Source organism: Vombatus ursinus, unplaced genomic scaffold (assembly GCF_900497805.2).
Source record: "Vombatus ursinus unplaced genomic scaffold, bare-nosed wombat genome assembly UNPS02000577.1, whole genome shotgun sequence".
NCBI classification, from domain to species: Eukaryota; Metazoa; Chordata; class Mammalia; order Diprotodontia; family Vombatidae; genus Vombatus; species Vombatus ursinus.
The window spans coordinates 6,860,959-6,879,420 of record NW_020940355.1 but is presented as its reverse complement, the minus strand read 5'-3'; the positions used below and the strand labels follow the sequence as shown (position 1 = coordinate 6,879,420).

General features: G+C 39.2%; 1 pseudogene; it reads right to left on the bottom strand.

The window, feature by feature from the left end:
- LOC114046653 overlaps positions 1-18,462 on the bottom strand; it is a 53,817-nt pseudogene that overhangs the window by 27,437 nt on the left and 7,918 nt on the right.

Genomic DNA, 18,462 nt, shown 5'->3' with positions numbered 1-18,462 from the left:
TAACTGAAACACATGCAAAAATGATTGCATGTGTATGACCTATAACAAATTATTTAATATATATATATAACAAATTGTTTACTGTCGGGGGGAGGGGAGGAAGAGAGGGAGAGAATCTGGAACTCAAAATTTTAAAAAATGAATGTTAAAAATTGTTTTTACATGTAATTGGGAAAAATAAATATTATTAAAAAAAGAAACTCATGAAAATAACATGAGAGATATTATAAGATCTCAATTGAATGTATTTAGAGTTGGTAGCACAGGCAGCCTTTAATAGGCCTTTCGGAAATCAGGAAATGCCTGCAATTTTAAAGCTCACTACTTGTCATTCTTGTCTATATTTCTTTCAGTTGTTTTTCTCCTCTCCACCTCATTTGTCTCCATGAAACTTTTGTCTTTGCTTATTAAGAATATTTTCTACAGCACTCCCAGCTGGGGTAGCTAAGGCCCTGAACTCAGTTTCCTGTGATGAGGCAGCGTGACAGCTCAGAAATTCAGCCAGGAAGTGGATATGTGATTTTCCAAGAAAATAATTAAAATTCAAGCTGACCTTACATTCTGGGGGTAGGTGGCCTCTGAGCTGCCTTCTGCCATCAAGAGTCTATGAGCCTGTGGTTTATTGTCAGGAGAGAATAAAATGATCAACATGAAAGTACTTTAGAGATTATGAAACACATAGAAAGGGAAGCAGTTGTTATTCCTTTTTTTTTTTAAATTCCACATCTTCATTGAGGATGACTACTGGGTGACTATAGGGGACCTCCTGCATAGGTTACTTTAGGAGATGATTTCATCTCCTGTTCTGACTTGGGTCCAGATACCTCTAAGTTCATAGCAAACAGATGCACAACTAGGTCGAAATAGGATCTTGGGCTGAAACAGTCCTTGAGTCACACCCTTTGCTCCTCGTGTGTATGCTGAATGGTTCACTCACTTTTACAGGAAACTTACTACATCACTTCTTCCAGAATATTTATGCTGAGAATACAAGGTATTCAGGGCTTCTGGACGTGCTCGTCTTCATGTCAGCCTTTCCTGATACTTGTGCCTTGCTTGTCTGCATGGTCAGGTTGGGATCCCACTCATACTGGGGCATTGTCCAATTTGTTTCTGTATAGCACCCAACGTCGAGTGCTCAGCAGAGGTTTAAAAATAGAATGTTGTCCTTCTCCTTTTTTCTTTTCTTTCATCTCCTCCAAAAGATAGGCCCCAAGAGAAGACTAAATGTTTTCCACTGGAAAAATCATAATCCCAAATATGAGGAGCTAGATTTTGCCTGCCGATATATTTTGGTAAGCCACTGTTGTCTAGTGGAAACAGTCCTGGAGAAAGAGACAGGTTTCTAAACTTGGCTCTTCTGCTGACCTTAAGGCAAATTATTTAACCTCACTCTGCTTTAGTTTTCTCATTTCTCAAATGTGGATAATAATATTCACCTTAATATGCAGAGGGGTAGCTAGGTGGTGCAGTGGATAGAGAGCAGGCTGTGGAGTCAGGAAGATCTGAAATCAAATCCAGCCTCACATACTTACTAGCTATGTGATCCTGGGCAAGTCACTTAACCCTGTTTACCTCAGTTTTCTCATCTGTAAAATGAGCTGGAAAAGGAAATGGCAAACCACTGTAGTATTTTAACCATGAAAGCCCCAAATGGGGCACAAAGAGTCAGACATGACTGAACTTATCAGTCAATAAACATTTTCTAATACCTATTGTGTAAGATCTGATTTGGATAAATTCCAGTTGACTTTTTTTAACTCAAGTGTTGTTATTGTTGTTCAGTCCTTTCAGTTTGTAACTCAAGTATAGGATTTTATATTTACTGTATTCAATTTTATTTTCTTGGACTCGGTCCAATAATAGAATTTTGTTTTTTCTTTCAACTCTTCTCTCCACAGTGTCTTTGGGCCTTCCCTCTACTGGTCTGTAGATGTGCTCAGGTCTCCCCTTTCCAAAAACACCAAAACAAACAAATAAAAATCCTGACACCTTTTAAAAGAATACTTTATACATGCTACTTCCATTCCTTTCCCATGAATTTACTCATCTGATTTTTGCAGTCTGATTTCCCCATCCACTACTTACTTGAAACTGTTCTTTCCTAGGTGACTTCCTAATCACCAAAGTCAGTGGACCCTTTTTTGGTCCCTACCTATGTTCCTTAATCTTCCTTCTGCATTTGGTGCTGCTGGCCTTTCCCTGGACAGTGTAGAAGGAGAAAAACCAAACCATTGTATTTGTAATTAGAGGGCTTGGATTCTAACCCCAGCACTAATGTCTAATTCTATGGCTGCTGGGTAATTGCTTAACCTTTTTGGTCTTCAATTTCCTCATTTGTGAAATAAGAAGGTTAATTAATTAATACTAATAATAGCTACATTTATATAGAGCTTACTATGTGCCAGGCTTAATCTATGTGCTAAGTGCTTTACAATTATTTTCTCATTTGATCCTCAACAACCCTAGAAGGTAGGTGCTATTATTAACCCCATTTTTACAGGTGAGGAAACTGAGGCAAACAGGTTCAATGGTCACACATCCAGGAAGTGTCTGAGGCTGGATTGTCCTTTCCAGCTCTGAATCCTATAAATCCCTCCTTCTTAAAATTCTTGCCTTTCCCCTTCAAATTCTTTCTGCCTCTCTAGATAGGGACAGGACATAGAATTTTACTGGTATAAGGAACTCCCAGGTAAGGAAATTCCCTCTACCAATACAAGTCAATGCCTCTGCAACTTAAGATATTAAGAGAGTTGCCTAGAGAACTGAGAGATTAAGTGACTTGCCCAAGGTGAGTATGACAGGTTGTATGGTAGCCAGGACTCAAATGTAGGTCCTCCTGGGTAGCTTTTTCTCTACTATGCCATCCTTCTTTTTTTTGTATTTTTTATTATTACTCTTTTTCTTTTTTATTATTAATTTATTTTGATTTATCAACAATCACTTCCATGTGCTTTTGAGTTTAAAATTTTTCTCCCCCTTCCTCCCCACCACCCTCCCCAAGATGGCACACAATCTGATATAGGCTATATATCTACATTCTTATTAAACATGTTTTCAGATTAGTGATGTTATAAGTAAAAATTAGAACCAATAGGAGGAACCACCAGAAAGAGGAAACAGAAGAGAAAAAAAATAGCAAATAGTATGCTTTGATCTGCATTCAAATTCCATAGTTCTTTCTTTGGATGTGGATAGCATTTTCTATCCTGAGCCCTTTGGAGATGTCTTAGATCCTTGTATTGCTGGGAAGGGTTAAGTTTATCAATATTAGTCATCATGCAACAATATGGCTCTTACTGTGTACAACATTCTCTTGGTTCTGCTCACTTCACTCAGCATCAGACCATACAAGTCTTTCCAAGTTTTTCTGAAGTCAGCCTGTTCATCATTTCTTATAGCACAATAGTATTCCATTGCAGTCATATACCACAACTTGCTCAGCCATTCCCCAATTGATGTGCATCCTCTCAATTTCCAATTCTGTGCCACCACAAAAAGAGCTACTATGAATATTTTTGTATATGTGGGTCCTTTTCCCATTTGTATGATCTCTTTGGGATATAGCCCTAGAAGTGCTATTGCTGGGTCAAAGGGTATGCACATTTTTATAGTCCTTTGGGCATAGTTCCAAATTGCTCTCTAAAATGGTTGGATCATTTCACAACTCCACCAACAATGCATTAGTGTTCCAATTTTCCCACGTCTTCTCCAACATTTATCATTTTCCTGTTTTGTCATGTTGGCCAATCTGATAGGTGTGATGTGGTACCTCAGAGTTGTTTTGATTTTCATTTCTCTAATCAATAGTGATTTAGAGCATTTTTTCGTATGACTATAGATGGCTTTAATTTTTTCATCTGAGAACTGCCTGTTCATATCCTATGACCATTTATCAATTGGGGAATGACTTGCATTCTTATAAATTTGACTTAATTCTCTATATGATTTAGAAATGAGACCCTTATCAGAGAGACTGGTTGTAAAAATTCTTTCCCAATTTTCTACCTTCCTTCTAATCTTAGTTGCATTGGCTTTGTTTGTGCAAAAACTTTTCAATTTAATGTGATCAAAATTATCCATTTTGCTTTTCGTAATGTTCTCTATCTGCTGTTTCGTCATGAATTCTTCTGTTCTCCATTGGTCTGATAGGTAAACTATTCCTTGCTCTCTCAGTTTGCTTATAGTATCAGCCTTCATATCTAAATCATGAGCCCATTTTGACTTTATTTTTGTATATGGTGTTATGCCATCCTTCTTCCATCTGCTTCTTTGATGCTTCCATTTCTTTCTCCTTTATTTTCTCTTACTATTCTGAGAAATAGGTCTTTCCCAAGTCTTTGTCTCTGGCCTCTTCTTTCTCACTTAATATTATTTTCTCCAGCATTTTCCTCTTTTCTCATGTCTTTAACTTCCTTATTCCTGTGAATGGTGTCTCCCTCTTCCCTGTTAGGAACTCCAAGCTATCCAGTCATGGTTGCTTTAAGAGATCCTGATGGGTGCCTTCTTGGAGCTATGGTTATGCCTTGTCAAAGGAACCCATGAAACTCTGCCTTACTTCCAGACAACTAATCTCTGTTGGTGGCCAGCCAACAACTTGAAGTTGTTGAAGTTCTATTGCCTTTGGCTTCTCTGTGATGTTGACAATTTTCTATTTCAGTTTTCTCCATGGCTATCCCTTTTGACTTTATGGTCTTGTCTTTGTGTCGCTGCTTGTAGCCAACCCTGTATCCTTTAGGTTTGATATCTTCTTCTCCTTTTGAGGTGTACATGTTCACAAACAGTTTGTGAACTAGGCTCCTCCCCTGTTTTGGAATTAACCTTCTCCAACCCACGTTAAAGACATGTGATACATCCTGCTTGGTTAGATTTGGCTTCTTCTTGTTGAAAAAGGAAACTGCCTTTCTCATAGGCAGTTGCCCAGTTTAGTCTTTCTCCTTCTGTGACTCCTGGCTTTGATATTCTTAGGCATCCAGATTCTCTTGGAATTGCCTTTGATTTCTCACCTCCTTTGCTCCACACTTAGAATTGTTGTTGAGTTGTTTCATCAGTGACCCCATTTGGGATTTTCTTAGCAAAGATACTGGAGCAGTTTGCCATTTCCTTCTCCAGCTCATTTTACAGATAAGGAAACTGAGACAGACAGGGTTAAGTGACTTGCCCAGGATCATACAGCTGGTAAGTTTCTGAGGCTGGATTTAACTGAGGTCCTCCTGACTCTAGGCCCGGCACTCTATCCACTGTGCCTCCTAGCTGCTTCTACATACAATTGTTAAGTCTTGTCAATTTCATATCCACCTTCTGCCTCCCACATCTCTATTTTCATTGCCACCATCAAGCCCTCATTGTCTCTCACCTGAACTATTGCTATTGCCTCCTCATTACTTTCAATCCCTTTTCCCTAATGCTTACCCTATCCTTGATTTCGTTAAACTTCTTGTGGTAGGAGCAATATCCAACCCCTTTCCCCATGTAAGTTGGGCTAGTTTTTTCTTAGAGGGTATTGAGACCGTCTTCAAGATTGGATCATGGGGGGTGGGCCGCTAGGTGGCGCAGTGGTTGGAGTGCTGGGCCTGGATTCAGGAGGACCTGAGTTCAAATGCCACCTCAAACACATAACGCTTACTAGCTGTATGACCCTGAGCAAGTCCCTTAACCCCATTGCCTAGCAAAAAAAAAAAAAAAAGATTGGGTCAAGGGACTGGTGACATTCCTTCCTCATTGCCTGTGTACAGTGCAGCAGCAGGGAGATGGAGGAGGTGCTTGGCTGGTGAACTTGGCTGCAGTGGGAGCTTTGCTCAGCTGAATCACTTGAGGGGTCCTCAGCGACTGTCCTCATTGAATATCCTTCTGTTCTTTCCTCTCAAACCCTTCTCCCTTCTGAACTTCCCTACCACTGTCCAGGGCACCAGCATCCTCCCAGGCACCCAGGCTGGCACCTACGTGTTAGTTTTGACTCCTCACTCTCTCTCACCCCACTTCATGTCCAATGTGTTTCAAAGTCCTGTTGATTTTTACCTTTGTAACATTTCTCATATATATCCCCTCTCTCCTCTGGTATTGCTACCACCCATCACCTCGTGCCTGAACTCTTGCAATAACTTGTTGGTTAGTCTGCCTGCCACCAGCCTTTCCCCATTTCAATCCTTCTCCACTCAGCTATCAAATGAATCTTCCTAAAGCTTAGATCTGACCATCTTCCCCCCAACCCCACAGTGAATCCCCTGTCGGTCCCTATTTGATCCCCAGGAACAAATGTAAAATCCTCTGTTTGGCATTCAAAGTCCTTCATGACCTGCTTCCCTCCTAACTTTCCAGTCTTTTTACTCCCTCATCCCCATAATATGAAATCCAGTGACATTGGCCTATTCATTGTTCTTTGCACAAGACCCTTCTCCAGACTCTGGCGTGTTTCACTGGCTGTTCCCTGTGCCTGGAATTCGCTTCCTCCTGGCTTCCCTGGTTTCCTTCAAGGCCTAGTTAAAATCTCATCTTCTACAGGAAGCCTTTTCTGATTCCTCCATAATGCTGTTACCTTCCCTTTATGGATTACCTCCAATCTATCCTGTATATAGCATAAAGACTTGTGAGTGTCTCCTTTTATTCTAATATTGAACCTAAACTACCGAAGGACAAGTCTGAGACAGGTCCAGTCCAAAACAATTCTGAAAGCATAGCTATAATTAAGTAGTTTTCCCTCCTCAGAATTCTTAAGTGACTCCCTGTTATCTACCAAATAAATTCTAAATACCAAAGCCTGGCATTCATATGACTCAGACCTATCTTTCCAATCATATCTCCTATTAGTCCTTCTATTCCCTAACCAAACTGGATTATTCACTGTTCCCTCAAAACTTCCCAAACTTTCCAATCTCCACACCTTCTACTTTGAATGCTCGGTCCTGTATTTCCTTTGGTCCGAAATTCTGCTCCCTCTTCCAGGCCCAGTTTAAATGATGCCTTATCAGTGAAGCTTTCCCAGATTCCCCCAAGTATGATCTCTGCCTCCCCTGAACTCTAAGAGCATTTTAGTTGGATTTAATCCTATGCTGCCTTACACTATTTGTATCATTGTCATATCCCCTGTGCTAAATAATTCTTACCTGCAGCACTGTATCTTCTTTGAAAACCCTATACTAGCCAACACAGAGTACAGCATAGAGTAGGTACTGAGAATTTATTGAATTGTACCAAATTGAATGATAACCATTAATATTACTCACTCATTCTTTTTCTTATGCTCACATAGTCAACCAATTCAGCATAAAACACAGTAAATGTTAACATTCAGTGCGTGCTTTGAATGTTCTTCTCTGTCCTGTGTATTTGGAGTATTCATTTCCATAATGCTGCCTTGCAAGAGATATATGTTGATATTCTATCAAAGAAACATCTTGAGCAATTTGTGAATTGCTAAGTTGAAGCAATCAGCATTAACTCCATAAAGCAATCCCTGAATTAGAAGCCACTTCTGCTGCTCAATTTTTTTTTGAGGTTGAGGGGCTGATCTCTTCCCCTTTCCATCTCTCCAATTTTAGCACTCAGATGTACACTTTACAAATAACTTTGTATATCTTTGTTTAAGTGTTGCAAGATCTTGTCAGAGGTGTCAGAGAAATGCAAACTTTTTTGTTGTTATTTTCAGAATTTAAGTAATTAATTCGGTTGATATTATTAGGTAGTTCTACTTAACTGGTTTTCAGGGGAATGTATTTTGTATATTTGGCAATCACAGATTTAAAGCTTGAAGGAATCTTGGAGGTAATCTGGTTGAACTCCCTAATACTGCAGGGAAAGAAACTGAGGCCCAGAAAAGCAAAGTCACTTGTCCAAGATCAAATTACTGCCCAAAATCAAACTACTAAGTGGCAGTCAAGATTTGAGCCCTGGTCTGTGGTTTGTTAGAGTGTTTGCTGGGAGGTGTATATTGTGTCAAAACAATACTTTTAAAATAAATGGAACATATTATATATTACTTCTACCAAAGACAATAAAGTTTTAGGCAAATTTCTGGGTTGGTGATTTTTGAAATCTTTACTAAGATTAAAGACTACATCCTTTTTTTAGGTGGAAATTAACTTTTATTTCGCTGAAGTCTTGGTTTTACAGGGTGTGGTGTGATGTTGGGGGTGGGAAGAGACTGCACTAATGGGGAGGGCTCTGTATACTGGGAAGGAGAATAACACGGTGACAACTGGTTAACCATCTCTTTTTCCTAGAAATGTGATGACAATGGCTGGTCCACAATCTATTTGGTGAGAGATGTCTAGATTTCTAGAGGTTGATCTGATTTAGTCTCATATTGTGTTCTTTCATGAATAAGAAAATAGATAGAAAAAATGGACTCTTTGGCCATGAGATACCAAAGCACCTAGCACAGTTTTAGGCATAGACTAAGGAACTCAATAAATATTGGTTAAATGTAAGAATGAATACATTTCAATTTCATAGGAATCGTAGGGGAAAGGGGTGTGGGTTTGGAGAAATCTTCAATTTGACCAGAGATTCCTCTAATTGATACTTCTTGACACTATGATTTCTATGAAATTTAAATTTATTTTATATTCTAATATTTATCAAGTCTCTGATCAAATCGAGAAGTTCCCTCCACCTTAGAATAGGCTTTAGAAATTGTTTTCAGTCCCTTCATTTTACACACAAGGAAACTAGGGCCCCAAGAGGTTAAATGATTTGCCCAAAGTCACACAATAGATTTTGGCAGAACCAGATTTCTGATCTTCTACTCTTTCCATTCTCCAGTTTGCTCCATCAGCTGTTAGCATCCCTGACAATGCAAGCTGCTAATGGGATAGGAAAGCATGGCCATAGTTACTGCTTAGAAATTGATCTAGTTGGGCCTTGAGTTACACCAAAAGAATGCAGTTGACTTGTGAGACCCTTGCCCAACAACATGCCAAAAGGTGGTTGGTGGACTTAATGTGAAGTTATATTCTTTATGCAAAATGTTTCTCAACTTTATCTTTCCATCTCTTATATTCTTCTTCTACTAGTAGTTATGAACAACCTATTTACCATAATCAAACAAATTTTTAGACTATGATGTCTCTGAAATCATATAAATTGCAGTCTGTTGGAGTTCTTTGTCACCATTCTGGGCTTTCTCTTTCTGTTCTTAACTTGTTTCTCACTATTATATATTATTTCATAATACTTTCTAACTTATATATTTTAAACTTGGACTCACTCATTTTACATTAATACTATGAAATTAATGATTTGTCTGTATAATAAGTCTCGTTCTTTCGGTCCCTCTTCTCCCCCACCTTTTCTCTCTCTCTCTCTCTCTCTCTCTCTTTCTTCCTCCTCTCTCTCTTTCTCTCTCTCTTCTTCCTCTCTTTTTCCCTCTCTTCCTTCTCTCTCTCTTTCTCTCTTCCTCCTCCCTTTCTCTCCATCTATCTCTCCATTATGTATATATGACATATAGATGCATAATATATACCTTCAAATATACACAAAGATAGATAGACAGATAGATGGATGGGATGGATGGATAGATATATCTATTTTTCTCTTCACTCCAATCTTCCCAGCCTGATCTATTAGTTTCATGTGGACATTCTTGTCTTTCTTTAGTGTGGTACTATTGTAGTAGTCTCCTTTCAAATGACCTGCTTCCATTTCTTATGTTTGACAGAAAGCAAGTAATTTCAATTCTTTTCCCACGTTGAATTTCCCAACCTTGAATTAAATTCAAGAGGTAGCTTTTCAGAAATGTTGGCAGTGGTTATAAATTCAATTTATCAGAGAAACCTGATCACAGGTTCCTCTTTAGCTTTTGTTTAAAGATGAGCTAAGGGGAGAAACACTAGGTAAAGGGGGGTTATTCCCCTTTTATGAATATCTTGAATCGTGATAATAAAAGAAGACAGTTAAAAGGGAAAAACGTGAAGCTGTAAGCTCTTTACTAATACATAGAATATATTTCTCTCTTTGAAGCTTTGGGGCCAGATGGTGAGGGTCAGCACACACGTAAGGACAATTATCAAGACATTTTCCTGCTTTATTTCTGGAAATTCTGAGATCCTTCTTGATCTGGAAGACTCTGTGAACGCTGGCAATACAGCATTTTATCATTAAAAAAAAATTTCTGGCACTGGAGCATTGGAAAAATAGCCAGTTCTGTGCCATCTTGGCTGCTCACTTACCTTTGCCAGCCATGCTTTTGGGGGAAATGCAACCTGAACGTTTGGGTTTGAGGAGATAGGAAAGTGTGACTTTCAGTTTACCCTACCTAAATCTACAAAGAACACCGCTCCACAAATTTCAAAAAAGGGATATTTTGCCCCTCTCATAATGGAGGGAAATGAGGCTGACTGTTGATTTTGATTTTAGATGTCTTGATTTTTTTTTCCCCTTTCTTCCTGGTATTTTGTCAAAATTGCCTGTTCATTAAAAATAGTTTTCTAGCCTAATTGGAAAGCAGCTACCAACTGTGTACCCAGTAGAATCCAGCTGGGATTAAGCTGCATAAGGTCATTTTATTAGGAGAGAATGGATATTTTGCTTCTTGAATTCTATAAAATAGCTTGATTATATCACCAAACATTGGATGGATATACCAGTCAGTCTGTGTTTGAAATCAAAGTTTCTTTAAATCAGATCCTGGATGGTTTGAATTAGGCATACTCAGGTATACACTGAGAGGATAATATAAATGTCCGTCTACTGTCTCTTCCACAAATTGAATTCCATGAAGTATACATTCTCCATGTTTCTGATCTTTATTGCCCCCATTGACCTTTGTTCAGGTTCTGGCTCAAGGTCATAGCTACAAAGTTGAAGAAGCAATAAGGATAGTTAAATTGATACTTGTGCACATACTTGGTTACCCTCTGGGGCTTTAAAAGGGTTGGGGAACCACCAATCACACATGCAAATATCCAGATTCAGAGAAGGATACAGGTAGAATTTCTTGGGCTACACATAGACTTGTAGAAAACTGTGTGTGTCTCCTTGTGTGGCCTTTACAAAGAACCGAAGTTCAGATGGAGATAAAAGACAGTGATGGAAATCCAATCAGAAAGAGAGCAAAGGGTTTGGTAATTTCAACCAGGAAAGGAAGAGAGGAGCTAGAGACACCGAGTTTTACTTGCAAGGCCTATAAACCCACAAGTTGTCTGAGTGATCCCAAAGCACCCAGTTGGGTAGCAAAAGGATCAGTAAACAGGGAACCTGGTGCACTTAGGAGTAACTTGGACCTATGTCTTAGCTGGTACTGTGACTCATGTGGATTGTATTGGTTCAGAGGATAGGTGGGACCCCACCTCCGTTCTCCCAGAGGGCAGTGTTGCTTGATATCCTCCAGAAAAAAGATGATTTCCCTTACTGCCAAGGGATTTGGGTACAAGTTCACTGCATTTTTTTGGATTCAGTTAAATAAAACCTGGCTTATATCTGATGTCTTATTAGCCTGAGTTCGTGCAAGGTATGCTAAGGTCTCAGAGAGAGTATAAACCAAATTCTATAGTTATGTGGGGAGACCTAGGTTGGGAAGCAAAGTGAACCACAGAGTTCGTTGTGAAAGGTCCCCTAGGCTGAATCAGATTATCTCCTGTCAAGGGCCAGGGATAGATTAACACTTGGTTCACAGTGGTTTTTCTTGTCTTAAAGGTAAATACTGGAACCTCACCATGGTTCCCCAGGCCCAATCAGTTCTCTACATTCAAGGGCTAGGGACAGATTGCACTTGGGTCATGGTGGTTTTTCTTGTCTTAAAGGTAAACACTAAGGAACCTCACTGTAATGCTGTGTTCGGGATCTGGGACTATCTTACCTGCAAAACCACCTTTCAAAGAGCTTCTTATTGAAACTTCAACAATTGAACTTCCTTGGACATGGATAGCAGTGAACATGCCTTATACTCAATTGTGTTTTTGTAATGACAGCTCACATTTCTACATGGCACATTAAAGTTTCCAAAGTACTTTCCTCACTACAATCCTGTGAGGCAAGAAGTTTAGGCATTATTTATTATCTCTATTTTTATTGATGAGGAAATGGTGGCTCAGAAAAATTGTGACTTGCCTAAGGGTACAGGGCTAGAGGTGGTGGAACCAGCTAGGACTTGACTCTTTCTACCCCACCCCCACCTTGCTGCTGCTGGGAAATCTCTAGGGAGGCTCCAGGGCATCATAGGGAGCTTTACCTCTTTTGGGGCATCTCAGGTCCTGAGTGTGGACTTTCTAAAATAGCCTTTGCATTTTTATGAGTGTCAGTAAGGGTTTTCCTTGGTGGTTTTGATCAAGGCTTTCCTTCCTGAAATGATTGCCATGACCAGAGCTAGTTCTGGGCTTCAGGGCTTCTGTGCAAACAGTGGGTTCACATTGCTGTGTGTATTTAAAACCTCAAAGTTTCAGGGAATCCTGCAGAGCTTTCTTGACTTACAAACCAAATGTTTTTCTTCTTGATTTGTGCAGTGGGTCTGCCTTGCCAGGGTATGTCCAATAGGCTACAGAGTTGCTACTATGTGGTGGGGAGCACCTAGGTTGGGTAATGAAAGCTCAAACATGGTCTTTGTGGGCTCAATTCAGGACATACTTACATATGTCTTATTTTTTTTTAAGTTCATTCCAAAGTGGCATAATCAGTTGACTGTTAACTCAGTTAATTACCTTGGTGACCCACCTAGAGGTGCCATGATTCTAGATTTACAAGTTTAGGTGCCTTTTGAAACTAAAAAATTGAAATATTGTTAAGAGCCACTATACTTCAAACTTTACCTTTAGATAAGAAGTCTAGCTTTCTGGTTGTATTACCGGCAGTTACAGAATCATAGATGTGGATTAGAAGGGATCTTAGAGGCTGTCTGGTTCAACTCCCTTATTTTACAGATGAGGAAACAAAATTTAGTGAAAGTTGTGACTTTTCCAAGAGCACCCAAGAAGTAAACTTTAGAGAAGGAATTTGAACCAGATTCACTGGTTCCAGAACCAGTATGCTTTCTGCTATATCAGATCTTGGTGACACTTATTTTGGATATTTCCATACAACAATCTCTGAGTAGTATAGTAATAAGATTAGAAGGAATCTAAAAAAGTCATTAGGTCCAGTCTCCTGCGTACAAGTAGGTAGATGAACACCTAAAAAAATCAGGACTTCTGGGTATTTTTTTTCAATCAATCAACAAGTATTTTTTTTTTAATTTTTTAAACGTTCATTTAAAAAATTTGAATTCCAAATTCTCTCTTCCTCTCCAGCCTCTGCCTGACCCACTGAGAAGGCAAGCAATATGATACTCATTATACATATGAAGTCACACAAAACATATTTCCATATAACCATGTTAAAAAAAAAAGCAAGAAAAATAAAGTGGAAAAAAAAAGTGCTTCAGTCTGTACTCTGGGCTCATCAGTTCTCTCTCCGGAGATGGATAGCATTTTTCATTATGAGTCCTTTGGAATTGTTGTGGATCATTGTATTGATCAGAGTAGCTATGTCTTTCACAGTTGATTATCATTACATTATTGCTGTTACTGTGTGTATAATATTCTCCTGGCCCTGCTCACTTCACTTTGCATCAGTTCATATAAGTCTTCCCAGGTTTTTCTGAAACCATTCCCTTCCTCATTTCTTATAGTACATAGTATTCCATCACAATCATATACCACAACTTATTCAGCCATTCTCAAATTTATAGGCATCCCCTCAATTTTCAGTTCTTTGCCACCACAAAAAGAACTGCTATTTTTGTACTTATAGGTGCCTTCCCTTTTCCTTTGATCTCTTAGAGATATCGACTTAGTAGTGGTTATTGATAGGTTTGGGTATATGCAGAGTTTTGTAGTCCTTTGGACCTAATTCAGAATTGTTCTCCAGAATGGTTGGAGCAGTTCACAACTTCACCAATAGTGCATTAGTGTATCTGTTTTTTCCCTCATCTCTTTCAGCATTTGTCATTTTTCTTTTCTGATATATTCCAACTTCTGGGTATTTTTGAAATTCAGGGACAGACATTTAATTCATTTCAAGAAAGCATTTCTATGCCAAATAGTGTGTTGGTACTGAGTATTCAAAGAGAAAAATTAAATAGTCCCTGCCCTCAAGAAGTTTTCATTCTATTTAGAAAAACAACAGCTGTACAAATAAGCAAATACAAAATATATACAAAATAAATTTATTTAGAGGAGATAGAAGCTCTCAAACTGGGAATGGGGGGAGATAAAGAAAAATTGGGAATAGGAAGAAGCTATTGTTGTTGTTGTTTTCCAAAAATCTTTAATATAACAAAGAGGAAGGGAGTTAGTTTTGTAGCCTCGACTGTCATGGGGGTCCCTGGCAAGCTTGAACTTCCGGCCTTTGGATTAGACATATGGTTTTGTGTGGCTGTGGGGAGTGCCTGGTGCCTTCCCAAAATGCCTATACACCTCACCGCTCTTCTAGGGACCAGACAGCAGGATAGTGCCCCGGCCCTTGGGTGAGCTCATGGCCAGCTGGTCAAAGGTAAGGCTTTTCCCACCAGCCTTGAGGATGCGATTCCGGGCATTGCTAGTAACATGAAGGGCACACACCTTCAGCTTAGGGACTTCCTGGATTCTCACATCATCTGTCACGGTTCCAACAACCACAGCTGTCTTGTTCTCCCTGCCGGGCAGCTTATTTTCCTGATCATTCGGGACAGGGATGGGGTTTGGGGAGGGGGCAGGTTGGTCCAGCTCATGAACAGCCTTTTCAGGACAACCTTGTGGAAAGTCGAGTTGGTTCTACAGGCCAGGAACTGGTAGAGCTTCACCAGCAGCCGCAAGTAGATGTTCTGGCTCATGGGCTCCTTGCACTGGACTTTCCAGTCTTTATTGTGGCGGATGTCGACTCCCACGCTGGCACCCTATTGGACACTGGCCCAACCAAGAAAGACCCAAGAAGTAGCTTTTTAGCTGAACCTTGAATGTAATTAGGAATTACAAGGGAGCAGAGATGGGGAAGGATTGCATTCCATGTGCTCAAGTATAGAGAGTACTGGTGGTGTGCTTTACTCTTGTGTTTTGAACAAGAGACACTTATATGGCACCGAGTAGTTTCTTCATGAGTAAAATGCAGCGAACTTGAATCATGTCACACAGATATAATGGGAATAATTTTAAGTCTTTGGAGAAAGATACTTTTGTGGGTTCATTATAATAACTATCCAGTTCTTAAACAGGATGATAGTGATAATTTTGATTTCTTTTTCTTTTTGAAAAAGTATCAGCAAAAAATCTGCTTTCTGTCCCTTCTACCCTAACACCCCCCCACATTGAGAATGAAAGAAATGAAAGCCCTTTTACAAATATGTATAGAAAGAACAAAACACATTTCTGCATTGGCCATGTCCAAAAAATGATCTCATTTTGTATTTTGAATCCTTCATTCCTGTATCAGGAGGTGAGTAGCATGTTTACTTATTAGTCCTCTGGAATCATGGGTGGTCATTACACTGGTCAGAGTTCCTAATTCTTCCACAGTTCCTTTTTTTTTTTTAATACTATATTGTTGGTAGTGTATAAATCCCTTGGTTCTATTCACTTCACTCAGCTCATACAAGTCTTCCCATGTTTCTTTGAAACCATCCCCTTTATCACCTCTTACAGCACAGTAGTATTGCGTCCCATTTACATACTAACTTGTGCAGCCATTCCTTCCCTATGGGTACCCCCATAGATTACCATTCTTTGCCACCTCAAAAAAAGCTATAACTATTTTTTACATTCTTAGAGTTTGTTTTGCTTTGGACTAATCTCTCTCGAGGCAGTTAGGTGGCTCAGTGGATATGGGGCTGGGCCTGGAGTAAGGAAGACCTGAGTTCAAATCCAGCCTCAGACACTTACTGAGCTGCATGACCTTGGGCAAGTCACTTAACCTCTGTTTGTCTTAATCCACTAGAGGAAGAAATGACAAACTACTCTAGTGACTTTGCCAAGAAAATCCATGGACAGTATTTTCCATGGTGTCACAAAGAGTAGGGCGTGACTAAATGACTGAACAACAATTTTTCTCTTTATCTATCCTCCCCCAAATTCCTGATTCCCTTTCTGTTCCCTCCTATTTCCCCAGTGAATAAAATGTATTTCTGTATTTGACTGTGTATGTATGTGTAGGTATGGATATATGTATTCTTCCCTTTGACTTGTTCTAATGAGAGTGAGATTCAGGAGTTAGCTGCTCCCTTACCTCTCTACTCCTTGTTTGTATAGATGTTTACTTGTACATTCCGATTAGATGGAAAAATCCCCTAACCATCCTTTTCCTCTCAGTGTATTCCTCTTCCATTTTCTTTCCATTCTTCTGTGACCCCAGATGATGATAGAGTTCAAAAGGGACACATCTATCATCTCCTCATATTAGAGCCATTTATCCGTATTTAGTCCTTTATCATTGTTCATTCATATTTACCTTTTTATGTTTCTCTTATCTCCTGTGTTTGAACTTAAAAGTTTTGGTTTTTTTTTTTTTTTTTAAGGAAATTGGGATTAAGTGACTTGCCCAGGGTCACACAGCTAGTAAGTGTCAAGTGTTTGGTCTGAGGCCAGATTTGAACTCAGGTCCTCCTGACTTCATGGCCAGTGCTCCATCTACTGAGACACCTAGCTGCCCTGAACTTAAAAGTTTTTTCACAGCTCTCTGGTGTTTTCATCATGAATTCTTGGAGGTTCTATATTTCATGATAGGCCCATTTTTCCCCCTGTAGGATTATACTGTTCTTCTGGTAAAATTATGCTTGGCTGTAAGGCAGTATCCATTCCTTCTGGACTGTTGTATTACAAACTCACCTATCCTTGATGGTGGTGGTTTCTAAATCATGTGTGATCCTGACTGTGGCTTTTCAATACTGGAATTCTTTTTTTTTTCTGGCTGCTTACAGTACATTTTCTTTGACCTTGATTTCTTTAACCTTAATTTGGCTCTAGATTAGGCCTGCACAACATACGACTGCTTGTGGTCTGCCAAAGGATTTCAGATGGCCCACAAAATATGTAGAGGATGTAAAAGAAAGTAAAGATGTAACGAGTGCTTTGTCTGTGTCCCACTTAAGCTGCCTCCCACTAGTCACTACTGTGCCCCTCATGTAACTTGACTGGTGGGTTGCCACTGTGTACTCTTTCCTGTTTGTCACATGACCTATGGCAGCCAACCATTGTCAGTCAGTCTCTAGTCTGAGAGGAGCAAAAGTCATATCTTTTTGCTGTATTTTCAGTTGTTACTGGTGTTGAACAGGGACAAAGTGATTGTAGCCACGCACCAATGCAGCTGATGCTCATTATGCAATGAGCAGCAACAATGCGAAGGCTTCTTCCCCTCACTTGCTGCACGGCCACCCTCCAAGTTACGTGAGTTTCTGGCACTCTCTCCAAGGTCGCACACTCAGTTCAGTATTTCTTTGTATGTGAGCAGTTGCTGTGGAGATTTTTTGGTTCTAACATTAAAAAGAAACAGAAGATCGAATCAAAACATAGAGTGTTTAATCTGGCGTGGACAATAGATACTTATTTACTTACATGGGAGACAAAAAACAAAGTGCCTTGTTTGCTGATAGCCATTCCTAAGAATACAATCTTTGTCACCAATTTGAATCAAAACATCCTGACAAGCAAATTGGACACCAATGAAAAACAAATTAAAGCATCCAAATTGTTGAAAAATCTCAATGGGAAACAATGGTTTTCCAAGAAGGTAAACTCAGCAAATGAGGTGGCTACTAAGGTTAGTTTTCATATTTCTAAAGAAATTGCTGCTGCTGGGAAGTCTTTTACTGAAGGTGACTTCATAAAGAAGTGTTTGCTGATTGCAGTTTCTGGATTATGTCCCACTTAACAAAGTAATTTTTTTAAACATTAAAGTGATTTCATGATAAATAAACATCTGAAGTAATAATTGTAATCAACTGATATTAACTGAAATTTCCCTTTTTCAAAATATGGTTTATTTGCAAAATAGTTTATTCATTAATTATACCTTTACTTGGAAAGTAAGCCACTAAAAACCTATCTGTGGCCTGAAGAAGTTTAGCCTATTTTAATTTTGGCCCCTACCTACTGCCAAGTTGTGTAGGTCTGCTCCAGGTTTTAACTTTCTTGTTTCTAGGAGTTTTTATTTTGGGGTTTATTTCTAGGAAGTGATTGATGGATTCTTTCATTTCCACTTTGTCCTCTGGTTCTAAGGGGTTTGCATACTTTTAAGATTTCCTGAAATAAGATGTATAGGCCCAGATTTTGTCCATGATGATCAGTTAATCCAATGATTCTTAAATGTTTTCCCTTTGATTTTTTTTCCTAGACCAGTTGTTTTTGTTGTGTGAGAGAGAACTTTATATCTTCTTCCTTTTTTTTTTCATCCTTTGGACTTTATTTTAATGTTTCTTGTTGCTTCATGACATGACATCATTTGGTCCATTCAGATTTTCAGGAAGATTGTTACTTGCATAAGATATTGTACCTCCTGTGTCAAGCTATTAATTCCCTTTCCAATTTG